The following is a 25794-nucleotide window of genomic DNA, read 5'->3' as shown; positions in this document are numbered from 1 at the left end:
TATCTTTCTTGTAAAAATACATGTTTTACATAGTTTTAAAACTGCCTAGAATTTTCCCAAAGACGAAATACGGAGAAATATTTTGATGCTTGCTTTGAAAAGGGAGAATTTTAAAGCAAACGACCACACAGTACTATGCAGGAAACATTTTTCGTCAGAATGTTTTGATACTGAGGCCTTTGGTATAGGAAAGAAACTTAAGGCGCTACAGTCTGGAACTGCGCGACCGCTACAGTCGCAGGTTCGAATCCTGCCTCGGGCATGGATGTGTGTGATGTCCTTAGGTTAGTTAGGCTTAAGTAGTTCTAAGTTCTAGGGGACTGATGACCTCAGATGTTAAGTCCCATAGTGCTCAGAGCCAGCCAAACTCAAGGCAGATACTGTACCATCAATTTTTGATTTGCTTCTGCTCTTAGCACCTAAAGGAAAATAGAGAGAACCACCAACTCGCAGAAATGCGCAAGAAGCGCCATCTAGTTCGGAAAATGATGTGTAAGATGCATTTAATTTGTACGTTTATCGAAACGACTGTAAAGAAAGTAGTTGTGCACTAGTTTGGCCGACTTACACGTATAATTTCATTCCAAGTGAAACCACATTTAGCTCAAGATTGGTTTAGTTTGTATAAAAACACTGACTAGTATTGTTGAGGAAGATTTGTTGTTAACATAGCATTGATAGCTGACTGTGATCAAAATGTTTGATTTATTTATTTTTCTTCGTTTCACATAATTACATTATGTACAGGGTGTGTACTTGTAAAATAGGAGAAGTCAATCTAATAACTTAAAATAAATAGTCTACATATTACAGCATAATACATAAAATGGTTGATAATAATACATAGTATGCTGCATAGGTTTTTCTCTCGATTAATATTTAGGTGTTAAAGCTATTTTTATATTCCTTAATTACAGATCAGACATACAAAAATCATATGATGCATAAAAGTTTTCCATTAAATAATCCCTTAGCTCTTTTTGGAATACTTTTTTATTCGTACTGCCCTATAGACTCTTAGAAGTAAGTTTTACAACCGTGTACCAAGGATGTTTGTCAACAGCTCTCAGTTTGTGGGGCATACTTCTCACTTGGCCTTTATTTATTGTCATATGAATGAACACATGCATTTTTTTCTGGTAATAGATTGACTTTGATGTATATGTATATGGATGGTCATGTTTAGATTATGATAGACAGTTCTGCAAGAGTCAGTTTGTCTTCTTATTGAAGATGGTCTTAACGACCTTTTTTTGCAATGCTTAAATTCTTTTAGTATTATTGCTGCTGGAGTTCGCTAAAGCAGTAACTTGCTTTTCAAGAAGAGCATGATACCCTGTGTAAGTAGGCTGTTTAGGTTTTCTCTATGTAAGTAGGCTGTTTATGTTTTCTTATTGGCAACGTTACGTAGCGCTCAATATGAAAATCACTGGCTGTGCTGTGTGCAGACTGTGGCTAGTTAGCATTGTTGTCTGCCATTGTAGTGTTGGGCAGCGGCAGCTGGATGTGAACAGCGCGTAGCGTTGCGCAGTTGGAGGTGAGCCGCCAGCAGTGGTGGATGTGGGGAGAGAGATGGCGGAGTTTTGAAATTTGTCATGAACTGCTATATTTATATGTGATGATATCAAGGTAAATACATTGTTTGTTCTCTATTAATATCTTTCATTTGCTAACTATCCCTATCAGTAGTTAGTGCCTTCAGTAGTTTGAATCTTTTATTTAGCTGGCAGTAGTGGCGCTTGCTGTATTGCAGTAGCTTGAGCAGCGAAGATTTTTGTGAGGTAAGTGATTTGTGAAACGTATAGGTTAATGTTAGTCAGGGCCATTCTTTCGTAGGGATTTTTTGAAAGTCAGATTGCGTTGCGCTAAAAAATATTGTGTGTCAGGTTAAGCACAGTCGTGTATTATTGTTCAAAGGGGACGTTTCATATGTCGACCCTTAGCCGAGGATACCTCACTGGAATCTTCTGATTTTTTTCTTGTAGTTTGTGTAATTGGTGTAGCTATTGTTTATTGATAGCGCGTAATCATAGAGAGAATTTCCTTTGTAGTTGTAGTTTTTCATTGTTGTACAGTAAAACAGTTGTGGCATGCATGTAGATTTGCACCAAGTATTTCGCAGCTGCGCTGGCAATTAAGTAGACATTATTTCCATTGCTATGTTATTTTATTTTGCTGTTCAAATTGTGCTTTTCTGTGTTATCGTGTGAAATATTGTGACAATAATGGCGTGTGAAAAACGTAACACTAGGCTCCAAAGTAAACTGAGAAATAATAGTGACGACGAGCATAGCTTATCAGCACCACTGTGTAATGAAGTAACACACATTCAAAGTAGTAATTTGGTAATAGTGCATAGGGAAATGGAGCGGGCGGCAAACAATGGCGTGGACAGTGAAACAATTAGTGAAGAGGGAAGCATTATCGATCGATCGGTCGGCAACAGCTCGCCTCAGGAATCCGAAATGACAGGACACAATTTTGCAAATACTGTAGATTCAGGTTTTGCGTCCTCACCGTTTTCCCAAATGAGTCAAGACACGTTTTCCGCTTGTCAAAATGTGAATGTTGCCGGTGCAAATTCACTGCCGAAAAGCACTGAGGAACATGTTTCAGACACCAGTGCATTGTTATTACAGTTAATGCAACAAATGGGACAAAAGCTACAAAAGTTAGACACAACACTTGAACAAAATCAGAAACAAATGGGACAAAAGCTTCAAAAGTTAGACACAATGGAACAAAATCTTCAAAAGTTAGACACCACACTTGAACAAACACGTGAAGATTTAACTACTGAGTTACATAAAATCGAATCGAAATGTCAAAAAGTCTGTAACGACGTAAAAACACAAATTTGTGAGCATTTTCAACCTATTTTTTCGCGGCATGAAAATGCATTACAGAATCACGAAGCAGCCATAAAAGAACTGCAAATTATTGTTCATGAAAATCATGAGACCTTGCAAGCTAAAACTGACTCAGTTGCATCTACCGATTCGGCTACGCAACTTACAAAAACTCAGGAAAACTTAAAGGACACAGTAGAAAGACACATGGAGGAAATTAGTTCATTATCAGAGAAAGTAGTTGAACTTTCGGATCAGCTAAATAATTTGTCTACGAAGGTAGATGATAATCTGAATGACACAAAACCGGTAGTCTTTAATAACACAGAAGAGAGCGAACAAATTAGGAAACTGAAACAAAATCTGAATCAAATTGATACGCAACACCAAAGAGAAATCCGGGAAGTACAAGATCAGCTAACACAGGTAATACAAGAATTACGTATTTCAGAGGACACTCGCGCCCCAATAAGGGAAGAGGGACATAGAAATACGGAACAGCCACAAAATAATAACATAGGGCATTTCGGAAGTTATGAAAGAAATTGGCAATGTGCACCGAATTTTGAGTTGGAACCGCCGAAGCGACGTAACAATGACCGATATGCGACTCGCCGACATGATGATTTTGACTATAAGCTGTTCATTACTACACGTAAATTCAAAACATTTAAGAATTCTGGCAACGACATTCATCCACAAGCATGGCTCCATCAATTCTCGCATTGTTTTCCTCCCAACTGGTCGTTAGAACACAGATTAGAATTTATGTGTGGCTACTTGGAGAATGAACCAGCTGTAAGAATGCGATCGGTAATTCACGATTGCCACAGTGAAGGAGAGTTTTACCATGCCTTCCTCTCAGCATATTGGTGACAAGCTACACAAGACCGAATAAAACATAGCATCATGATGAAACACGTATGTAACATAGCAGCGATGGCGAGGCATTGTAGCATCTGTGACCAGAGAGTATGTGCTTGACCGCGCGAGTGTTGCGAGCGGTTCTCAGTCTGTCAGTTAGTCGTTGCGAGTCTGTAGCTCTGTCTAGTTGTCGCTATGCAGAGCAGTACTCTGTCAGTAGTCGTCGCGTGCAGTACGCTAATAGTCGTCATGCAGAGCGGTCGGTCAGTAGTAGCAGCCCAGTGCGGTTGTGTGATGTAGGCGGTCGGCAACACTGGTCAAGATGGTGAATAAGGTATACTATTAATTAATATAATCATTAGATAATGTAAAAATTTATTTATTGTAATTATTCTCCAACAAGTCCCCCAATAATAATTTTTATTTCAAAAGCATTTTCTCAAAAATTTAATTTTTTATTGAACTAAAGATTTCGTTGCACTTCCCATTTCATTCCACTTCTTTTGAAGAAAAATTTCACTAAAATCACAAAAAAAGAGAATATTATTATTTGCAATGCAGTTCCTCCAAGCGGTGCGCAACAACAAGAGCAGAAATGTGACATCCATTTATTCTGAGGTAAGACTTTAATTCTGATTGTTTTACACAGGGCCAAAGACCGATATTTCGGTTTAATTAAATTTTCTTATCACTGAATGGACTTTAATTTTTCATGAGGAATTTATATTTGAGTCAGATTGCGAATTTCACATTTTTGTTGCCATTGTCAGTACATTTCATTGTGGGCAGGTTACGCTTAGCGCAATGTCCATTAGCATCCCTAAATAATATTGGCCATTCTTTTAAATTTCTGTGGGGAGGTTACACTCGGCTCCCATTTGTATTAAGTATTGTCCTTTTCTTTTTCTTTTAAAATTTTGTGGGGAGGTTACACTTGGCGACACCCAGTCCAGGATCGTATTTCGTTGAGAGTCTTTTGAGCGACAGTCAGATATCTGCTCTTATTTGCTTAGATATAATTAGGATTTGGCGCAACGCTTTTACTAATCTTGTGACTTTCCTTCTACAGGTCAACGGCAATTTGTTGCTTTGTTGTATTTGTGTGTTGCTTTTGCATTGTGTTTATTTGTTTTGTGAAAAATTTTGACTATTGTAAAAATGCCGCGAAAGACTGTGAATAGTGTATCGCGAGGTATTACGAACGAAATTACCGGCTCAAATGACTTTACCGATAGGACATGTGACACGCAGTGTAATGATGACAATCCTGCGTTCACTAACAATCAGTGCATTCCAACCACTAATGATGACTTTTACCATGATAATGAACAAACGAACTCAATTGTCTCGTCTGTTAATTTGACGACAATTGATGACGCAGAGCGGTCTATAGTAATGAGCGCTACCCAGCTTAACACAACCGGTTTGGAAGATTCAAGTAACATACAGACAAATTTTTCGAATGAAAATGGTCAGTGTAGTGAAAGTACGACGGATTTATTTAATTCCGAAATAGGGACTGACAGTGTATGTTTGACTGACAAACCTTTTGGTGAATCTCAGAATAACCAATTGGTTACGGAAAGCGAGACAATTCCAGATCCACCACTAAACAGCATAGAGAATATAAACGCTAGTTTTGACTTGGTACGAATTATGAAAAGTTTGCTACAACAACAAAGTGAGAAAATAGACAATAATAATGCGGATCTCAAACAACAACTTAATGAACAGGTCAAACAACTTAGGGAAGATAACAAACACTTAAATGAGAAACTTGACAATAATGACGAAAATCTCAAACAACTTAGTGAACAGGTCAGACAACAGAATGAAAAATTAGACGACAATTCCAGACAGCTTAGTGAACAAATAAGAGCCGTTGCCGCGCAGTGCCATGACATTAAGGAACAGTTGCGCACGGAAATTGAGGCGTGTTCACAAAAAAATAGCGTAGAAATTAAATCTGTTGCGCAAGAATTAAGAGAAATGCAAACAGTCGCAACAGAAACACTCAGAGACGAAATTAGCGGAGTCGCTAAACAATGCTCTGAAAAAGCTGCACAATTACGGGACGAGTTTAGAGCAATGACGGTAGAACTTTCGCGCACTATGGACGCAAAGATAGACGCGAAATTCGAACAGCAGAACACTCAGATTAACGAGCGCTTTAATCAGCACATACAGAACAGTGATACGCGTTTCCGCAGATTTATTCAGGATCAAAACAAAGTAAAACGACAAGTCATGGAAACAATCACTGCACAAAGACAAGAGGACAAACGTAAAATATTCGCGAAAGCGAAGACGTATGTAGACAATAATATTACTACAGTGTCCGACAAAATTAACACCATAGAACAGTTGAACGCGGAATTACGGGATGAAATTTCTGATCTTAAATTAAAAACAGATACACACACAGTAAATATTCAAACAGTGACAGATAGATTCGAACAATTAGATCTAACACAGGATTGCGATGTCATCAAAGCTGATGTTAAAAAACTGAGCGAAACTACGCGTAAGTTGCAAAAACAGATTAATGCATCCGATTCTAAAACCGATGATCAGGTTAAAGTACTGACTGAAAAATGTGATGAATTGGCCAGTCGTATTGATATTATCGAAAATGCTAATGACAATAAATCAGACGATACTTCACCGGTTTCATTTAACCAAACACCTGAATTTCAAAATTTACAGCAGACAATTAATGAGATCGATTCATCTAACAACACGTTACGTAGGAAGTTGTCAAATTTACAACAAGAAGTAACAGAAATGAAAAACATTTCAGTTAATAACATACCACAACAGACGCCACTTTATGAACATGTGTCAGAGTCACGCAGCGTGTATAATGTGAGCAATTTACAGCAACTACGCGACTTAAAATCCGAAAAGCTACGCGACTTAAAATCTGAAAAGCTACGCAACTTGAAGTACGAAATGACACAGACAAACAGATTCACACACAAACCCGAACGTGTTCTCAAATTCAGTGACGAGAACGTTGATAATAAGCAGTTTGCATTTGTAAGAAAATGTAAAGAATTTAATAATGACAGAGCACAGATACACGATTTGCACTGTATACGACAATTTATTCTTGTACATTCACCGCTACTACCTGTAATGCAGAAACCAGCTTTGAACAAGATGCGACAATTTATTTTTGTATTTACAACAGCATTGCCTATAATGCAGAAACTAGAATTAACATGGATACAACTATTTGCTTTTGAATTTTTACCGCCATGGCCTGCAACGCAAAAGCTAAAAATTATTTGCAGTGCGTAAAAGACCTCAGGGGATTCATTACGCTTTAATGAATATGTGCCGTAGCGAGCATAGGGCCCCGAGCTGTAGTAGTGCTGTTTCATCTTTAGTTTTCTGCACTGCTGCCTTTTCTTCTACTATCCTTTATATCTATCAAAATTGCTCTTTAACTATTGCTCTACCTAGAATTAAGAAAAATATGTAATGAAAACCGGATATGACAAATCTTTACCGAATGTGACAATTTTCAGTAGGCACTCCCGTAATGACAACTACCGCAGTAATTTTAATAACAGATAAAATCGTAATCATCAGTATGTGTAAAATTAACAGCAAACGCATTTTTTTTGTAACAATAGAAGTTTTCCACCGCAACAGCATGAAAGTCAGACGGTTGGAATACGTAACCAACAATGTAATGTACAAGGTCAACCAGGCTTTAATGTTCCGCCGCGTGCACGTATAGTCCCAGATCCAACAAATAGTAATGCACGGCAGCAAAGAAATAACTACGTACAGACAACACACTATTTCAACTCGCATAGCAATACGCCGTATAGAAATTACTATCTTGACAGACGTAAAAATAACGAGCACAATTTTCAGCGTACATTTAATAACAGTCGATATTATGAGCAGCAAGAACATTAGCAACAACATATTATCACGAATGAAACAGACAATAGGTGTCATCGATAGCGTAATACGTCAGTAAGAAATAACAGAGCAGTTCAAATAGTCGAAATGCCACAGCATCCTCCCGTAAATAATAGCACGTACGACAGAATTTCACCAGACACAGTACAGGTTTCATATTCCAGTAACGTAAGCAATAATTTTGACACGCAGAATCCTCTTCACGAAAATGTTATTAATTTTGACGCCATCCGACACACGTTTGCATTAAAGACAGAATCACGACGTATGTAGACGATATTCTTATCGCAGAAGCTAACTGGTCTGAACACAATGTGATTTTAGAACAACTGTTGCAAACTTTTCATGCACAAGGACTTACAGTTAACCTCAGTAAATCGCATTTTGGCAAAACTTCCATAAAATTTCTTGGACACGTAATTTCAGCAGAAGGCATTGCGCCTGATCCAGAAAAACTTCAGGCTCTACGTGACATTAGTGTTCCTACGACGAAGAAACAATTACGCAGTTTTTTGGGCTTAATTAACTTTTTTCGTAAATTTATTCACCATTCTGCTTTAGACACGCCTAGACTATGCCAATTAACAGGTAAAAACACTATTTGGTCTTGGGATAAGCAAGCACATTCTGAATTCATGAACCTGAAACATGCTCTGTTGAATGCTCCACTTTTATCGCACCCAGATCTTACTAGAAATTTTTCCATTGCCACCGACAGTTCCAACACCGCTTTAGGTGTACATATTTTCCAGGAAATAGAAGAAGATGGTTCAACAGCAATTAAAAACATCGCATTTGCAAGTCGCATTTTGTCACCCGCTGAACGAAATTATTCCGTTACAGAATTAGAAACATTATGTGTTGTATGGGCTTTTACGAGATTTCGGCACTTTCTTTATGGCAGACATACCACCGTTTACACAGACCATAGAGCTATACAATTTTTGCTTTCAGCTAAATTTACTCACGACAGATTAAGCAGATGGAAACTTTATTTACAAGAATTTAATTTTACAATAGTTCACATTCCCGGCACACAAAATGTTATAGCAGACGCACTATCGCGTTCTCTCGGCAACAATCAGCAAGACGTAGCAACCAACTTCTGCAAAACAAATTTCAGTGTCATGTACATTCAGCAAGTTGCATTTGAAAACTTTATTTCATCGTCATTACAGGACATAGCACAAGAACAAAATAAAGACAATGTGTGGAAAGAAATTAAACACCTTTGGCAAGATAGAAAAAATGTTACGATTAGAAACCATTACACTGTACGCAATGACGTTCTGTTTCGCCGCTCTCATCCTGACAGCAACAATTGGTTATTATGCATTCCTGACGAACTGGTCAACAAATTAATTTGGTACACTCATTTAAGCTACGCACATTACGGAGCACGAAAATGTTTTCTTATACTGAGACAGAACTGTTATTTTACCAACATGGAGAAACGTATACGACGAGTTTTAGCGTCTTGCAAAATTTGCCAGAAAGCTAAATCAGACACCACTTCACATATTCCTCCATTATATCCCATTATACCTGTTAAATTAAGACATATGGCCGCTGTAGATATTTTTGGTCCGATTCCCAGAACTAACAGAGGTTTTTGCTACATATTTGTCGCTGTTGAGCTCACTTCAAAATTTGTTACTTTCACTCCGTTACGCAAAGCTACTGCTAAAACTGTTTCTAAAGCATTTGTAAAACATTTTCTATCTCATGTAGGGCATGTGATGAAAGTAATTTCTGACAATGGATCTCAATTTCGTAGTAGCGTATGGACACGCATGTTACGAGCTAGAAACATTTCTCCGATCTATATATCCAAGTACCACGCTTCTTCGAACCCCTGTGAAAGATTAATGAAAGAAATTGGTAAACTGTGTAGAATATACTGCCACAAAAGACATATTGATTGGGATACACACATACTCTCATTCCAAGATGTAATTAATTCTATTCCTAATGAATCCACTATGCTATCTCCGTCTGTTATACTGAAAAATGCTGAACCACCTAACAAAATTAAAGAATTAATAACATTTCCTACATCTCGTCGATTACGACACTACGAAATAATTGACATTGCGCTGAACAACATCAAACGTGCCGCAGAGCGCCGGAGAAGACAGCAAAAACAGGTTTGTACACGCCGAGACTTTCACGTTGGACAGAAGATACTAGTACGTACACACTATTTATCCAGTAAATTAAAAGGTAAGTGCAGTAAATTTGAACTTCTATACGCAGGTCCATATCGGATTCGCAGCATCCCTCACCCCAATGTTGTACACGTCGAAACTTTGAGAACCAGAAAATCGAAAGGCAATCACCATATCTCAAACATTAAACCGTTTATTGAGTGAAACCACTGTATGATTCAACACACTATGATGTCATTTACTAATGCAATTAATTCACCTGACTAATTACTGATGATTATCGTATTTTTTCTTGGCAAGTGCCCGGCAAGGTAAGGTTAGCAGGTCGCTTTTCTTGTCATTACACATCAGACCGTGCACATTTTCCACTTTTTTGTGTATGTGATTGTACTCCAGTTCTGTTTGTATGTATTGTGAAATAGTTAAGATATAACACACAACAGTCGACTTTGACATTTTTTTTGCCCTATGACATCTCAACATCGTGACTGTTTTACATTTTTTTTTTTTGCTACTGCATTGTATTATTCTGTGTACATTTTTGCATCTGAACACTGTCAACGTCTTTAACATATTACGTTTTCTGTCATGTTATGCTGTATGGTTAATTGTGTCACCATAAACCAGTCATTATTTAGTGGGTATATGATTTAAATGCAAGACATTAATCTCTGCTCATCAATTTCAGAAAGAAATGATGCATGTAAGAAATAAATTCAACAGAAATGGGAATTTCACCTACGGGATAAACGAAAGGAGATGCAATAACTTTATGAGGAAGAGTAAATGGATCAGGATTGGCAGGCATTAACAAGAATATACAATACTCATCACAGAATAGCAGTCTTAACTAATTTTTTCTTTCAGAATACAAGGTGATTGATGCAGGCTGTCAGACTGAACTACACACCTTAGTTTTAGTGATGAAATATGCTAGAGATAAGGAATAGTTGTATAATGAGTAATGAAGTGATTTTTTGCAGATGATAATGAATACTGATGAATAATGATGAGGGAAATGGTATTATGAATAATGAAGTTTTTCTTTACAGGTGATGATGATAATGAAGTTATGATGATATGGATAATGAAGTTTTCTTTACAGATGAGGATAGTGTTGAAGTTATGTATTTATGCTACGTAGTTATTTAAGTATTTGTTGCAGTTTGCTTTGACAGCAGGTGTTACATTGCATAGTAGGATGACGGAAAGTTTTGGAAAGGACAGCTATGGAGCACATTTTATACACATTTCACTACCTGTTAATTCGAAGTTCACTACTTTTCAGCATAGTGTGCGTTTCTTCTTTCAGGTCAATAATCCGTTTTTGTAATTTTTCCAGGAGAAGTTTTTTTTTCATGATACTTACTAAACCTGTTACTTATTATACCTGTTCTAGTACTTGCATTTTTATATTTTTACCCATTTGTGTCTATCGTTTATAAATGTGATCACATGTACTGCCTTGTTACATAATCTTGCTACAGCTGACTCATGACGAATGACGTTACCTATCCTCATTTGCTGCAATAGGTCAAAAGCAAATAGTGTTATGTTTCAGCAATTAATTATCGATCCCAACGCAATGCATTGCTACCAAAAAAATGTATTACCAGTCCCACATAATGTCACTAGTTTATGATAATTCTGAATAATACTGATCAACTCTGAATAGCATGTCACTTGAGTAATGACCTCTTAATGAGACTATATTCAAAATAATGCTTTGTCACTAGCTAATAACTGCCACTGTTTATTGTAATGATACTACTTATAATGCCTGTGATTACTAATGATTTGACTGTAATTAACTGATTTTAATAATGACTTTGTAATGATCTGAATACTACTGAAGGAGGAACACTGTTTATTGTAATGATACTACTTATAATGCCTGTGATTATTAATGATTTGACTGTAATTAACTGATTTTTAATAATGACTTCGTAATAATCTGAATAATACTGAATGATGATTCTATTCAATACTTGCTGGCCACTGAGTGCCAATAATTAATGTCACTTGAAGAATTGTTATTAATTATGCCATTAATTAGCCCTTTTTTTTCATGTTGAGTTTTCATGTTTTGGTTAATGGCCAATGAGTGCCAATAATTTGTATCACTCAATGTATTATGTTAATGCTAGGCCAATAATTGACTCTCCTTTTCAATTAAGGCTTCTGATGAACATTATTCTGTCTTACTAAATATACTTTGTAACTGGCCAAGGACCGCCACTGTTTATTGTAATACGATTACCCATGATGCCAGCTAGTGATTCTTAATAGATTGTAATGACACATAATTAATTAACTATGGTACTGTTTAATAATGCTTTGTAATTAACTATGGTACTGTTTAATAATGCTTTGTAATTAGGAAAAGACTAATGATTCTTACGATATTAGAATGACAAATGATTAATTAACGACAAATGATTAATTAACTGTAATTAGACAAATGATTAATTAACTGTAATTAGACAAATGATTAATTAACTGTAATTAGACAAATGATTAATTAACTGTAATTAGACAAATGATTAATTAACGACAAATGATTAATCAACTGTAATTAGGAAAAGGCTAATGATTATTATTAGAATGACAAATGATTTATTAACTGTAATTAGGAGAAGGTTAATGATTCTTAATTATACTCTGTAACTGAAAAGAATGCGATTATTTCATAATGCTTTGTAACCAGGAAAAGAAGGCTACTGATTCTATGTAAAACAATTAATGAAAATTTTTCGGTAATACTACATACTTGGTACAGAAATGTTCAATAACTAGGCTATGAATGCCACAAACTACTCATGAAGACTGTAATTGTCAATATTATGTGACTTGATGTCCTTCACCTCATAAGCTGACTACCCTGAATTACTGCAATGTCCATTTGTCCTGTTTATCCTAGTGATCATGGAGCACTATATTTGGTTTTTGCACTAATTCTACGTTGGTGTGCCTTGTAAGAGTGTGGTGTTGACACGACATGCTGTCCACCACCGTGAGCGATGAAGACGTTATTATGGTCCCACTGTTTGGTGTACCTAATGTACTGCCAAAATGAAAACATGGAACATTACTACGACAGTTCAGTGTCTTGGCTACACTGATAAATTCTGATGGGAAAAGAACTTCAAGTTGTGTCACTTGGTGTTGTACTTCTGTGGAAAGATATGGACTTTCAGAACAGCTGTGTGCAATCTAAAGTGCTACAACCATGATGCAATCCTTCCCTTTCCTATCCTGATTCTTGTCACATAAAGAAAAAATTTTTTTTGGTAACATCATTTATGTTCATAGGTTATACATTTTTCGATTTGTTGAACTCCAGTGCGAGTACACTTATGGCACTGGTCGACATGATGTTTTGCCATTATGTTTATTTGTTGTGAAAATGCTAACATCATTTATGTTCATAGGTTACATGATTTTTTGCCATTATGTTTATTTATTGCGATGTTTGCCATTATGTTTATTTGTTGTGAAAATGCTAACATCATTTATGTTCATAGGTTATACATTTTTCGATTTGCTCAACTCCAGTGCGAGTACACTTATGGCACTGGTCGACATGATGTTTTGCCATTATGTTTATTTGTTCTGAAAATGCTAAAGACATTTTTCAGTGCATGTGCACTTTGGACATGATTTTCTTGCCATTATGTTTATTTATTGCGAAAATGCTAAAGACATTTTTCGATTTGTTCTGAAGTACAGTATATGTACACTCTTGTCTTTTATATTGTATATACATTTTTTTATTTGCTGAACTCCAGTGCGAGTACATTCATGTCACCTGTCAACATAATATTTTTTGCCAGTCTGTTTATTTGTTCTGAATATGCTAAAGAATTTTTTCAGTGCCTGTGCACTTTGTTATCTGTCAAAAAATTTGTATATACATTTTTCTGATTTGCTACTATGTTTAGTATTCACATTTTGTCTTTGTCTGATATATTTTGTACTTAGTGCATGTGCACAACATCTAAATATTCTGTAAGATGTAGGATTTTGTTAATTAATGAAAAATTTTGCCGCGCTTGGCAAGTCCAAATGACTCACCATCGCTGCCAAATTTTTGCCCCCCAGTGGAGGGTTATGAAACACGTATGTAACATAGCAGCGATGGCGAGGCATTGTAGCATCTGTGACCAGAGAGTATGTGCTTGACCGCGCGAGTGTTGCGAGCGGTTCTCAGTCTGTCAGTTAGTCGTTGCGAGTCTGTAGCTCTGTCTAGTTGTCGCTATGCAGAGCAGTACTCTGTCAGTAGTCGTCGCGTGCAGTACGCTAATAGTCGTCATGCAGAGCGGTCGGTCAGTAGTAGCAGCCCAGTGCGGTTGTGTGATGTAGGCGGTCGGCAACACTGGTCAAGATGGTGAATAAGGTATACTATTAATTAATATAATCATTAGATAATGTAAAAATTTATTTATTGTAATTATTCTCCAACAAGTCCCCCAATAATAATTTTTATTTCAAAAGCATTTTCTCAAAAATTTAATTTTTTATTGAACTAAAGATTTCGTTGCACTTCCCATTTCATTCCACTTCTTTTGAAGAAAAATTTCACTAAAATCACAAAAAAAGAGAATATTATTATTTGCAATGCAGTTCCTCCAAGCGGTGCGCAACAACAAGAGCAGAAATGTGACATCCATTTATTCTGAGGTAAGACTTTAATTCTGATTGTTTTACACAGGGCCAAAGACCGATATTTCGGTTTAATTAAATTTTCTTATCACTGAATGGACTTTAATTTTTCATGAGGAATTTATATTTGAGTCAGATTGCGAATTTCACATTTTTGTTGCCATTGTCAGTACATTTCATTGTGGGCAGGTTACGCTTAGCGCAATGTCCATTAGCATCCCTAAATAATATTGGCCATTCTTTTAAATTTCTGTGGGGAGGTTACACTCGGCTCCCATTTGTATTAAGTATTGTCCTTTTCTTTTTCTTTTAAAATTTTGTGGGGAGGTTACAATGATGATGAAACACTTTGAACAATCTGAATTTTCCAGTCTTGTCAAATATTTTGAAGACATGTTGCACAAGAATCAGTACCTGACAAACCCATACAGCCCCTAAGAACTCATCCGCATTTGCTTAATCAAATTGCCTGAACATTTACGACATATTATTTTGGCAGGACGTTGCAAAGACGACATTGAAGCTTTTCAGGGACTCCTACAAGAATTAGAAATTGACACAGACAGTCGCCGGATGCGAAAACAGGAAAACAATCACTACAGGTCACATACGTCACAATTCCGTGATGACAGAAACAATAACTGGACACGAAAAGGCTATTCTCACAACACAAATCGTGACCAAAACAGACACCACCCGTATGACAACCGTTGGCAGAGTAGTAATAATTACAGGGAAAGATCACCTCTCCGCGGTAATGACTATCACAGATACAATCAGAGAAACAGACAATATGGGAACCAAAACAATTATTATTACGGGAGACAGAATAACTTCAGACGCAACAGTTCGGCGCACAGTTACGATTCAGGGAGAAACTCTCCACCACGTGACGGACAAGGAAGAAACTACGGAATCTACCGACATGACGACAGACGATATATTCGTAACGACAGACCTGAATTGCATCAAAACTGGCGGGATTCAAACAGAGCAGGGCACTTTCGACAACGTGAATTTGTAGAAGTTAGGTCTCCTAATCCCAATAACGACGCGCGCCAACAAAGGGACAGACAATGACTCGCTCCGCAGGCGGCCGCTTGCGCCGGCTGGCTCAGAGAAAAATGACATAGACGCTAACCTGAAGAAAAATTCCAGTATTGTTTAACGATGTATACCACGATAATTGCGTTGAAGTTGAAACTCTGCGTACTAGGAAGAGTAAAGGTTTACACCACATTTCACATGTAAAACCGTTTATTGAAAGATAATCTGCTTTTTAACTTTGTCTTTGCCATAAAACTTTTCACTTCACATTTCTAGTATGCTTTGTCAGACTCAAGAAACTGTTAACATGCAACAATGTTTGAAGTTAAATATCCAGTCTAGAACCTAGGAAACATTTTTAAACAGAAATTACGAATGCATTGTTGTAGTGAACAGACGACACAGTGTTGTATTTGTACATTCTTGCTTGTTAGTTGCACGATTACGTAACGACTATAAGGCTCACATACTTAGAACATTTACCAGTACTGCTAATGAGATTTTAATGCAACATTTTGGTTTACTTGAAAATACATTCTGGGTTTAAAGTACTTTCTGTGAGATACCAGACGACACAGTGGTTAGTTTATGTGACAACTACACGGTTTTATCACGACGCTACTAATGAGTGAAAATTTACAATGTTGCTTTTGCAGTGTTTCTGTTTTATATCTGCACAGTTTTCTGTTTTATTCTGGAAAGTAAAACAGGTTTTAGTAGTAACTTTTGTAGTATAGCTACAATGAGACTGCCTTTTCCATAGCACAACAATATGTTACTGTACAGTACTTTCTTCATCACGGCAATAAGCGTAATAACTAAGACATTTATACGCAAAGCATTTCACTTTTGTGTATTATGAGGTAAGTACATTGACTTCTGCAGAACTTAGCTTTCGGAGGACGATAACTACAACACTTCCACAGAGATTATGTTGCAACAAGACGCACATTTAGCGCTACAGTACACGTATTTGAGTGATTAATTTTGTACTTAAAACATTTATTTTTAAAGATTTTTTGAATTACAAAGAAAGTTTTCCGTGATACATTTCATTCCATTGCTGTAATCTGCAACACCTGAGGGTACAATTACATTAATCCTCAGGGGGGTACACGCTTACTTTGTGTACCATGTGTGTGGCAACCACAAGGAACCCTAGCTAATATGGTATTTGCTTATACAACTTTACACATCGGTACCATATTTCTCTAACACATAAATTACACAGCTATCTGATCATTTAACTGAGAGATAAACATTTTTTTTACTACATCAGTGACACATGTTTACGCAATACACAGTTGGGTAACTTCACACTTATGAAACTGTATTTTGTCTGTACTTAGTGAACTGTTCATATTTTTTTGGAACCATTGTGATACTATGAAAGCTTTGAATGATGTATTTGGTATGGATTCATGATTTTTAAAGTACGTTTGAGGCAGATGACACTTTTGACATGAGCAGAGAATTTTTTTAATTATTGGAGGAAGCTACGACGATTTTGAGATTTGACTGAGGTGTTATGATGTTATTTTTACGACGACGATGTGTATTATGCTGCTGAAGTATGTTTATGGTTAATAGGCTGAGGCTATATGAGTTATTTGATTATGCTTCATATTTATAATGACGAAATATTGACGAGTGTCGATGGATACGTATATGTGTAATAAGGTAAGGAGTAATGAATAGTGGGTAGGGACTCTTGACTTGTGAAACAGGATGTTGGAAACCAAGAATCATACTTTAGAATTATGAAATGTGTGTACATGTGTGAATGTATTACAATGCCGACGAAAAATTTTTTGGACACTGATATATTTATAGGGTTTTGTTTCTACAGATTTGGAACGCTAATTCTTGACCTGTGAAATATTCTTATGTGAGACTGTCACTGTAGCGGAAACTGCTGTCGTAAATATTTCCGTAAGAAAGTTAAGTGACCACCTGCACGTAATGCGTCGGGGGCACCCACCTGGGCGACAGCCGCCCGGAAAAAAAAAAAAATCCATTAGCCTTTCAGCGGCACAGGTAGAAAAAAAAAGGGAGGCCATTAACCTCGCTTCTGACATTCCTTTGTAGAAAGCATCGCAAAAACGACACGGTCGAACTTGAAAACATACGATTACACTGTGCTCTTAATTTATGATATTTACTGAAATGCCTAATGAAACGACGAGAAATATTTTTACATCTGCACACCTGATTATGACAAGCGTCTTTCTATGAGAGTTGAGAGAATTTCTACTAACTTATGAAATGTCACATGACTATTGAATGATATTTTTATGCTTTGGTTTGCGTAATTGCTTATTTCATTTGATACCTGTTTTCCAGCTGTGTTACAGCATTAGGTTTCATAAAATAAAATTAAATGCATTTGCTAATGTGAACACTTTCTGTCAACAGATCTATTAAATAATAATTTTGTGATCCACATTCTTCAAAAAAGGAGCACTTGGAAAGGAAAGAACAATAAGAAGGGACTAGTAACAGTAATTGCATACATAATATTCTTTTCAAGTACATGGTAATATTTTTTTACAATAAGTTGTTGTGGTGCACCACTTTAATTACATAGACATTAAGATGTGAATATACATTTCCCTTATCTGCATTGTTGTCTTTACTGTAATATTTTTTCTGCTTGAGCTATGTCACGTTTAGATATAAGCTGCTGTTTGCCAGGCATAGTGCTACTGAACTTTAATTTGTGTTACTCTGCTAAGCCAGATTTATTTTTTTGTTGCTGCACATTGGCTCATATTAGTTGTAATGTTGCATTGCTTGGTAATTTAGATTTACTGTAGCTTGCTTTGCAATTTTCCAATTTTTTGGTCATTGCTGTTTGTGTTACTTATTTTGTGCTGCTGCATTGCCTCGTCCCTTAGTTTAGCATCTGAGCTCAGTAGATTTAAGTTAGCTTAAGAGGGGGTAGCCTCTAAGAGAATGAGTTGCGATGAATTGGAAGAAATGCATTGAGAAAACAGGTTTAGGTAGGATTTTCTTGGAAATAAATGTTGAGGTAAGAAATGTGTGAACATATAAATACAGAAAGCATGCTTAGATAGAATTTTTTTGGTGGAAACAAAGGATGAAATAAGAGGAAAGATATATGAAGTTTTGGGTTGGACTGCAGTACCAAATGTTACACTGAAAACGAACCCTGTCCTTTCCTATTGGTGTTATCCCACTATGTGTTTGTGTACCCTTGTGTATTTGTTTTCTTCCTGTCTCTGTGTAGTTTCATAGAATTTTTTCTTCTTTTAATATTAAGCTACATTCACTATGATGAGGAATACTGTTATCCTCGAATATAATTGGCATTAATAATATGTTATTTACTTTGTAAAGATGTTAGACATTATTAATTCTGTTCTGTTCAATGCTCATGTGTGAAGTTGATGTTTCAAAAGTTATTGTGATCCTTTATGTATGTACTCATGTCATAATTCCACTGATGTATATGTTTATTTCTATTCTTTTGTAAAGCCCCTATTACTACAAACGTTATCTGTATTATTATGTTTTTAATGATGTGTTTTGTACCTTTGTTATTGTATTCTTATGTTATAAAATTGTAATTGTCATCAGTTCATGATATTATTAACTTGTTAGTTACATTTCACTGCACATGTTTCTGTTGGTCATAGTATATGGACAATATGTGAGAAAAAGGGACTGATAGTGTTTGCACGTGTGTTAATGATTCAGCAAGGGACTGGATAACAGCATTGCTGGTTCTAAGGACAATTTCAAAAACTTTGTGAGTGCACAAGTGGTGGTTTATGGACTTGCTATATTATCCGCAAGACTCTTCAACGGTGATTGTGCACCTGCACAGTCACAACAGATGGCTGCTGGCTATCTCTCCAAGGACTACAGTGGGTCTGCATCTTTGATGACCCACCAGTACCATTATCTCTACAAGGACTACAGTGGGTCTGCATCTATCATGACCCACCATGCCATTATTTCTACAAGGACTGCAGTGGGTCTGCACCTCTGGTGGCCCACCAATACCGTAATCTCTACCAGGACTACAGTGGGTCTGCTCTGTGATGACCTACCTACCAATACTCTTCAAAATTTCGACTGACTCTGCTGTGGGTTTGCTCTGTTGTGGCCCATTACCTGTCTGCATGTCGAGAGTCAGCACTGTCTTTCCATTGGAAGGACAACACTACTTCTTCAAGACTGCATGGAAATCCACTACTTCCGTGTGCATTTTGTTCTACTGCTCAGACTCTGAGAAAAACACTGCAATTTAACTGTGACGAATGATGAGGACTGTCTTTATGGACTGTGAGAAAATTTGAGCTTTTGACCAACATAGTATCAATAAGTGTGTGCATTTCATTTCTTTGTTATTGTAATTATGAAAAAATTTTTTAAATCTGTATTGGCCACTGCCCAATCCAATATGTAAAATTTTTTGTGGGGAGCATGGGGGCTATGTAAGTAGGCTGTTTATGTTTTCTTTATGTAAGTAGGCAGTTTAGGTTTTTTTATTGGTAACGCCACCTCTGTATGAAAATCACTGGCTGTGCTGTGTGCAGTCTGTGGCTGCTTTGCATTGTTGTAATACTCGCCATTGTAGTGTTAGGCAGCTGGCTGTGAACAGCGCGTAGCGTTGCGCAGTTGGAGGTGAGCCGCCAGCAGTGGTGGATGTGGGGAGAGAGATGGCGGAGTTTTGAAATTTGTCATGAACTGCTATATTTATATATGATGATATCAAGGTAAATACATTGTTTGTTCTCTATTAATATCTTTCATTTGCTAACTATCCCTATCAGTAGTTAGTGCCTCCAGTAGTTTGAATCTTTTATTTAGCTGGCAGTAGTGGCGCTCGCTGTATTGCAGTAGCTTGAGCAGCGAAGATTTTTGTGAGGTAAGTGATTTGTGAAACGTATAGGTTAATGTTAGTCAGGGCCATTCTTTCGTAGGGATTTTTTGAAAGTCAGATTGCGTTGCGCTAAAAAATATTGTGTGTCAGGTTAAGCACAGTCGTGTATTATTGTACAAAGGGGACGTTTCACCTGTACACAGAAGTAGTTTGTTAGCATAATGCGCAAGCTGTTTCATGATAATGTAAGTAGCTTACTGTGAGTAGGCTACATAACTATGGGTAGGCTGCAAGGTTGCAGTAAAACGTTAAATTTGTGAGTGCCGAAAATTTTGTCATCATATTGCTTTTTTTTAGCCATGTCACAGATAAACACCAAATAAAACGGCCAAGACCATTCAGAAAATCGTGTAGATTACACCAAGGAGGCAGTGACTTCGTCTCTCAATAAAGCAACTAATTTTGTGGAAGTTGCTAAAAGTAGACTTTAAGTGCTGAAGAAAAAGTTACGTTTAGAGAGGAAGAAATGCCGTCGTTTAACCAACAAAATCGATACTACTGAAACTCTGCTGTCAGAATTAAAACAGAAGCCAATAATCACTGAAAGTACAGCTGACATGTTGGAAGTAAACTAATATTTCTAAATTCTATGTCTTAGTTAAATGAAAGTTACAAAGTCTACAGAGTAAAATAGTAGTGCAGCAATGATAACTGTTTTGAGAGTTGTACATTTAACCTTTCAAACACAAGTGTTGAAGCCTAAGTGCAGAAACATATAAATACCATACTCTTATAAGAATTACTGTAAATGCAGATTTGACTACAAACAAGGTGGCCATTTTTCTACTCTTGTGCAAATATATTAGTCAGTTGTTAGTAAAAGCTGCTGCTTTTCTGTTCGTTGACTCTTCTCACACCAGTTGTTGTCCACATAGTGACAAGCTGTAAAGGAGAACATGGAAAAGAGTACTCTGAAGAGCTACGCAAATTCGCACTTACTCTCAACTTCCTTTCAAGCCAAGCTTATAACTATGTTAGGGAAAATTTTGACAATGCTTTACCACACTTTCCGAAAATGGTGTCAAGGAATAACTGGGAAACCAGGATTCAGCGCAAGAGCAAAAACTGCACTTATCTTGAAATCACACCATATGGCAACCACAGACAAAAAAGTGATGGTGTCTCTCATGATGGATGAAATGTCCATCAGGAAGCACACAGAATTTGTCGGTCAGCGGTTAGTTGGATATAGAGTTGGTGGTGTTGAAGTTATGTGTGATAATTTACCCGAGGCAAAAGGGCTGTGGTTTTCATAGGTGTTTCACTGAATGGCAACTGGAAAAGTCCAGTGGGGTATTTTATGACAAGTGGTTTGGATTGTAGTGAAAGGGTCAATTTAGTTCTGGCTTGTCTTGATTTCCTAAAACAGACATATATCAATGCGCTCTCCCTAACATTGTTGGTGCAACTGCTGATTTGGCGATGGCTTGTTATCAGAGGCTGAACTTAGTGGAGATGGTATGAAACCATGTTTTGCACATGATGAAACTGGTAAGAGATTGTCATGCCACTAAAGGGGCTATTTTCAGTCATGATGGCCCAAATAAATGGAGTTATTTTGTGGAACTACAAAAATTACAGGCGCAAGGGGGACTGCATTTGGGGACAAAACTGACGAAACGCCATATTAACTGGCTCGAAGAACCTATGAAGGTTAAACTTGCTGCACAGACATTTAGTGAAAGTGTAGCCAGCGCTCTTACATACTGTAACAAAAATTTGGACCTGCGTCAGATCCAGGTCTGAGAAGCAACAGAGAAATTTGTCAGGTTGATAAATAATTTATTTGACATATTAAACAGTATGAAGCTACGAGGGCTATCCACAAAGTACATTACGTTTTCGTTTGTGTCCGTTAGGGGTGGGGCTAGCGCGGCCATCTTGGTGTCATGGCATTCCGTCGCTCAGTCGGCATCCTGCCGTGCTAGTGAGAGGTTCGTGCTGTACTCCGTTGAGCTACTGTGACAGTTTGAAATGTCAGCGTTAATTGAAAATGCCGCGAAGTGTGAAGTGCGTGCTGTAATAAGGTTTCTGACTGCAAACAACTGTACACCGATAGAAATCTATCGGCAGCTTTGTGAAGTGTATGGGGACAACATAATCACTGACGGTGGAGTGCGTCAATGGGTCATAAAATTTAAAAATGGCCGGACTAACGTTCACGACGAAGGGCGAAGTGGAAGACCCAGCATAGTGACTGCCGAACTTGTCGAAAAAGTCGATGCCGCGGTCCGTGAAAACCGTAATTTCATAATAACGGAACTCTCTATGAGTTTTCCACAAATTTCACGAAGTTTGCTGTACGAAATCATTACCGAAATGCTTGGTTACCACAAGTTTTGTGCAAGATGGATACCAAAAATCTTGACAGAGATTCACAAAAATCAGCGAATGGCTGCAGCGTTAACGTTTTTGGACGCTTACGAGAAAGATGGCGACTCATTACTCGATCGCATCGTTACTTGTGACGAAACATGGGTTATGCATGTGAACTGCGAGACAAAATTGCAGTCAGTGCAGTGGGGGCACACAAATTCTCCCCAAAAACCCAAGAAATACATGCAGACAAGGAAGGTGATGGCGACTGTCTTTTGGGACAGAAAAAGTGTGATTTTTGTGGATTTCCTGGAAAGAGGCGCTACAATAAACTCTCAAAGGTATTGCCAAACTCTGCACAACCTTAGAAGAGCAATACAAAACAAGCGCAGGGGAAAGTTGGGCTCAAAGATCTTGCTGATTCACGACAACGCCCGGGCCCACACGGCAAATGCCACTCGTGAAGTTCTCGAATCTTTTCAGTGGGAGTTGTTTCCTCATCCGCCGTACAGTCCCGACCTGACACCGAGCGACTTCCACTTATTCCCAGCAATGAAGAAGTGGTTGGCTATGCAGCGTTTTGATGACGACGCACAGCTTCAAGAAGAGGTAACCACGTGGTTGAAGGCGCAGGCGGCCGAATTTTACGACGAAGGAGTTTCCAAGCTCGTCCATGGCTACGATAAGTGCCTTAATTTAAATGGCAACTATGTAGAAAAGTAGTATTTTAGTGTGGTTTTCATCTGTGTATAATAAAAAAAATTTCCAATACTTTATTTATTTTTAATTCCAAAACGTATTGTGCTTTGTGGATAGCCCTCGTATTTTGCAAGCAATTCAAAAGACACTTGGCCCCAACTACATATACAGCTACATACACAGTGATGTACGCAGATGTGTAGAGGAAGGGAAAGAATGGCCGTTTACATTAAAAGAATCTGTTGGGGGAACATTACTGGTGCATTGCACAGGAAGAATTGTGTTTATAGGCTTGATAATTAGTCTGTATTCACCCTTAGCTGTGTATGAGATAGATTTGCACCAGGAATTACGTTTTTATTGACACACCTACTTAGTCAAGAGCACTTGGAAGTACTTTTCAGAGCTATGGAGAGTCATGGGGGGCAGAATAATAATCCCATGACTCTGAAATTTCAAGCTCCTTTCAAGAGGCTTCTGCTTCACATCCGGATTGGAACACCTACAAGTGCAAATTGTACTGCCATTGATGCTACCTCAATTCACAGTGTAACATCAACTAATCATCAAAATGAGAGTGTTGATTGCAATGAATTGCCATCTGTTCCAGAGGCAGCATTAATAAATCATGACCGTGATTATATACCACATCGAGCATCCCTCACTTTGTATGTGTATGATGCTATCGAATACATTGCTGGAAGCTCGTCAAAAAAGGTAAGTGCAATATTTATCAACTGGCACTACGTTTTAATGTTTCAGGTTCAGAGGTACCATAAAAAACGGAGGGGGCTTGTCTCCTGCATCGAAAGATGATGATCATTGTAAAATGGGTGAGAGGATATTGAGGCAAATATCAATATTAAATATGAAAAACCCTTGAACAAATTGGTCACAGCAGCTTAGCAGGACTTAGGGAATGATGTTTTTCGTCAGATGAATGAACACCTCACAAATTGTCCTCCCCCCGACAAACACATTCACCAGTTAAAAAAAGTTGCACTCACTGAGTATTTTAAAACAATGCTACATCGTGAAGCGAGACTCAGCAGCGACAGACTACATGATGCTCAGATTAGGAGTTTCTAAAAGAAAATAGTATTGTTTAGGAATCAGTGATCGTGTGTTTCCAAAATGGATGTATGCATTGGTATTAACAGAAGTCCGAGTTCTACAGACAAAGTGTAGTTTTTGTTTTTATGTGAAATAAAGTAATTTTTAAGCTGACTTAATTATTTGTCCTTCTTCATCCATACAAGAAGTTTTCCACAATATCAAAGAATTGGAATAAATAAAGTTGATTCTAAAAGATTTGTGTTAAGTGGTTGAGTAATACAAAATTTCCACAGTACAAGGATATAAGTTTAGCATAAGCGCTGTTTTACTATGGTAAATTGAGTGCTTGTATTACTACCACCAGTGCTTTCATTTTTCTTTTGTGCTAATTGCTGATTCTAGAATTCTGTTTAACTTTTTGGCACCAGATGTGGAAGTGAAAATATTGTCATCAGATATGTACTCCCCCCTGACGATACCAGAAAAAGCTGCAACCTAAACATGCACAAGGAAGTTATGGAACTGATAATGATCGTGTTAAAGAGGGCTGTTTACCTTATTTTTCCAAGAGAGTAGTTCATCCGGAAGAAATATGCGATAATGTTAAGACAAACACAGTGGTATCAAGCTTGATTAATATCTGCATAAAGTGTTTAAGGTGTATGTTGTTGTCCATGCAAATGACGATTTTTTTGGGGGGCGGGGGTGTTGGGCATTGGTGTTGGCATATTTTCACTCTGCTGTAAATTAATCCTGTTGGAGAGGCCACTTTAAGTAAATAAAGTGTTTGGGCATGTGTAGTAAGCAGTGTCTATTCACCAGAAGTGAGCAGCAAGATTATTGTGTAAAGCAGATAACCACACATTGTGCAGAATGCTTTATAAGGCTCTTGGAATTCTTACTCCCCACTACCTGTACTCGTTAATGGTTTTTCTTACTGATAACAAAAACGAGTTCCAGCAGATCTATGACGTACTTAAGGGGACATGCTCGTCAAAATTACCAAAAATTTAAAAAAAAATTTTCTTGCTCTATAGAAAAGAGCATTTCTTGCTGATTTCAAAAACGTATAGTTTATGGGCATTATCACTTTCTGTTCGTTCTAAAATTAGCGGTTGAACGTAATGTTCCATAGCGGCCACGCCCATCTGTTAATTTAAAGTGTGTCAGAATACGTGATGCATTATTTTGTTTTTCCGTTTTTTCTGTCGTTACTTATGGATCGTTAACACAGGTGTGTTCTAGAAGGAACTGACTTCTGGAACCTAAGTACAGGCATGTC

The 25794-nt window shown here is 37.3% G+C and overlaps 1 protein-coding gene across 1 annotated transcript in view; it reads right to left on the bottom strand.

Moving 5' to 3' along the window:
* The window catches only part of LOC124616628 (Down syndrome cell adhesion molecule-like protein Dscam2), a 375675-nt gene that overhangs the window by 333915 nt on the left and 15966 nt on the right, over window positions 1-25794 (bottom strand). The gene's annotated exons all lie outside the window — the stretch shown is intronic.

Source organism: Schistocerca americana, chromosome 5, assembly GCF_021461395.2.
Source record: "Schistocerca americana isolate TAMUIC-IGC-003095 chromosome 5, iqSchAmer2.1, whole genome shotgun sequence".
NCBI lineage: Eukaryota > Metazoa > Arthropoda > Insecta > Orthoptera > Acrididae > Schistocerca > Schistocerca americana.
This window is presented reverse-complemented; position numbering and strand designations above follow the sequence as displayed.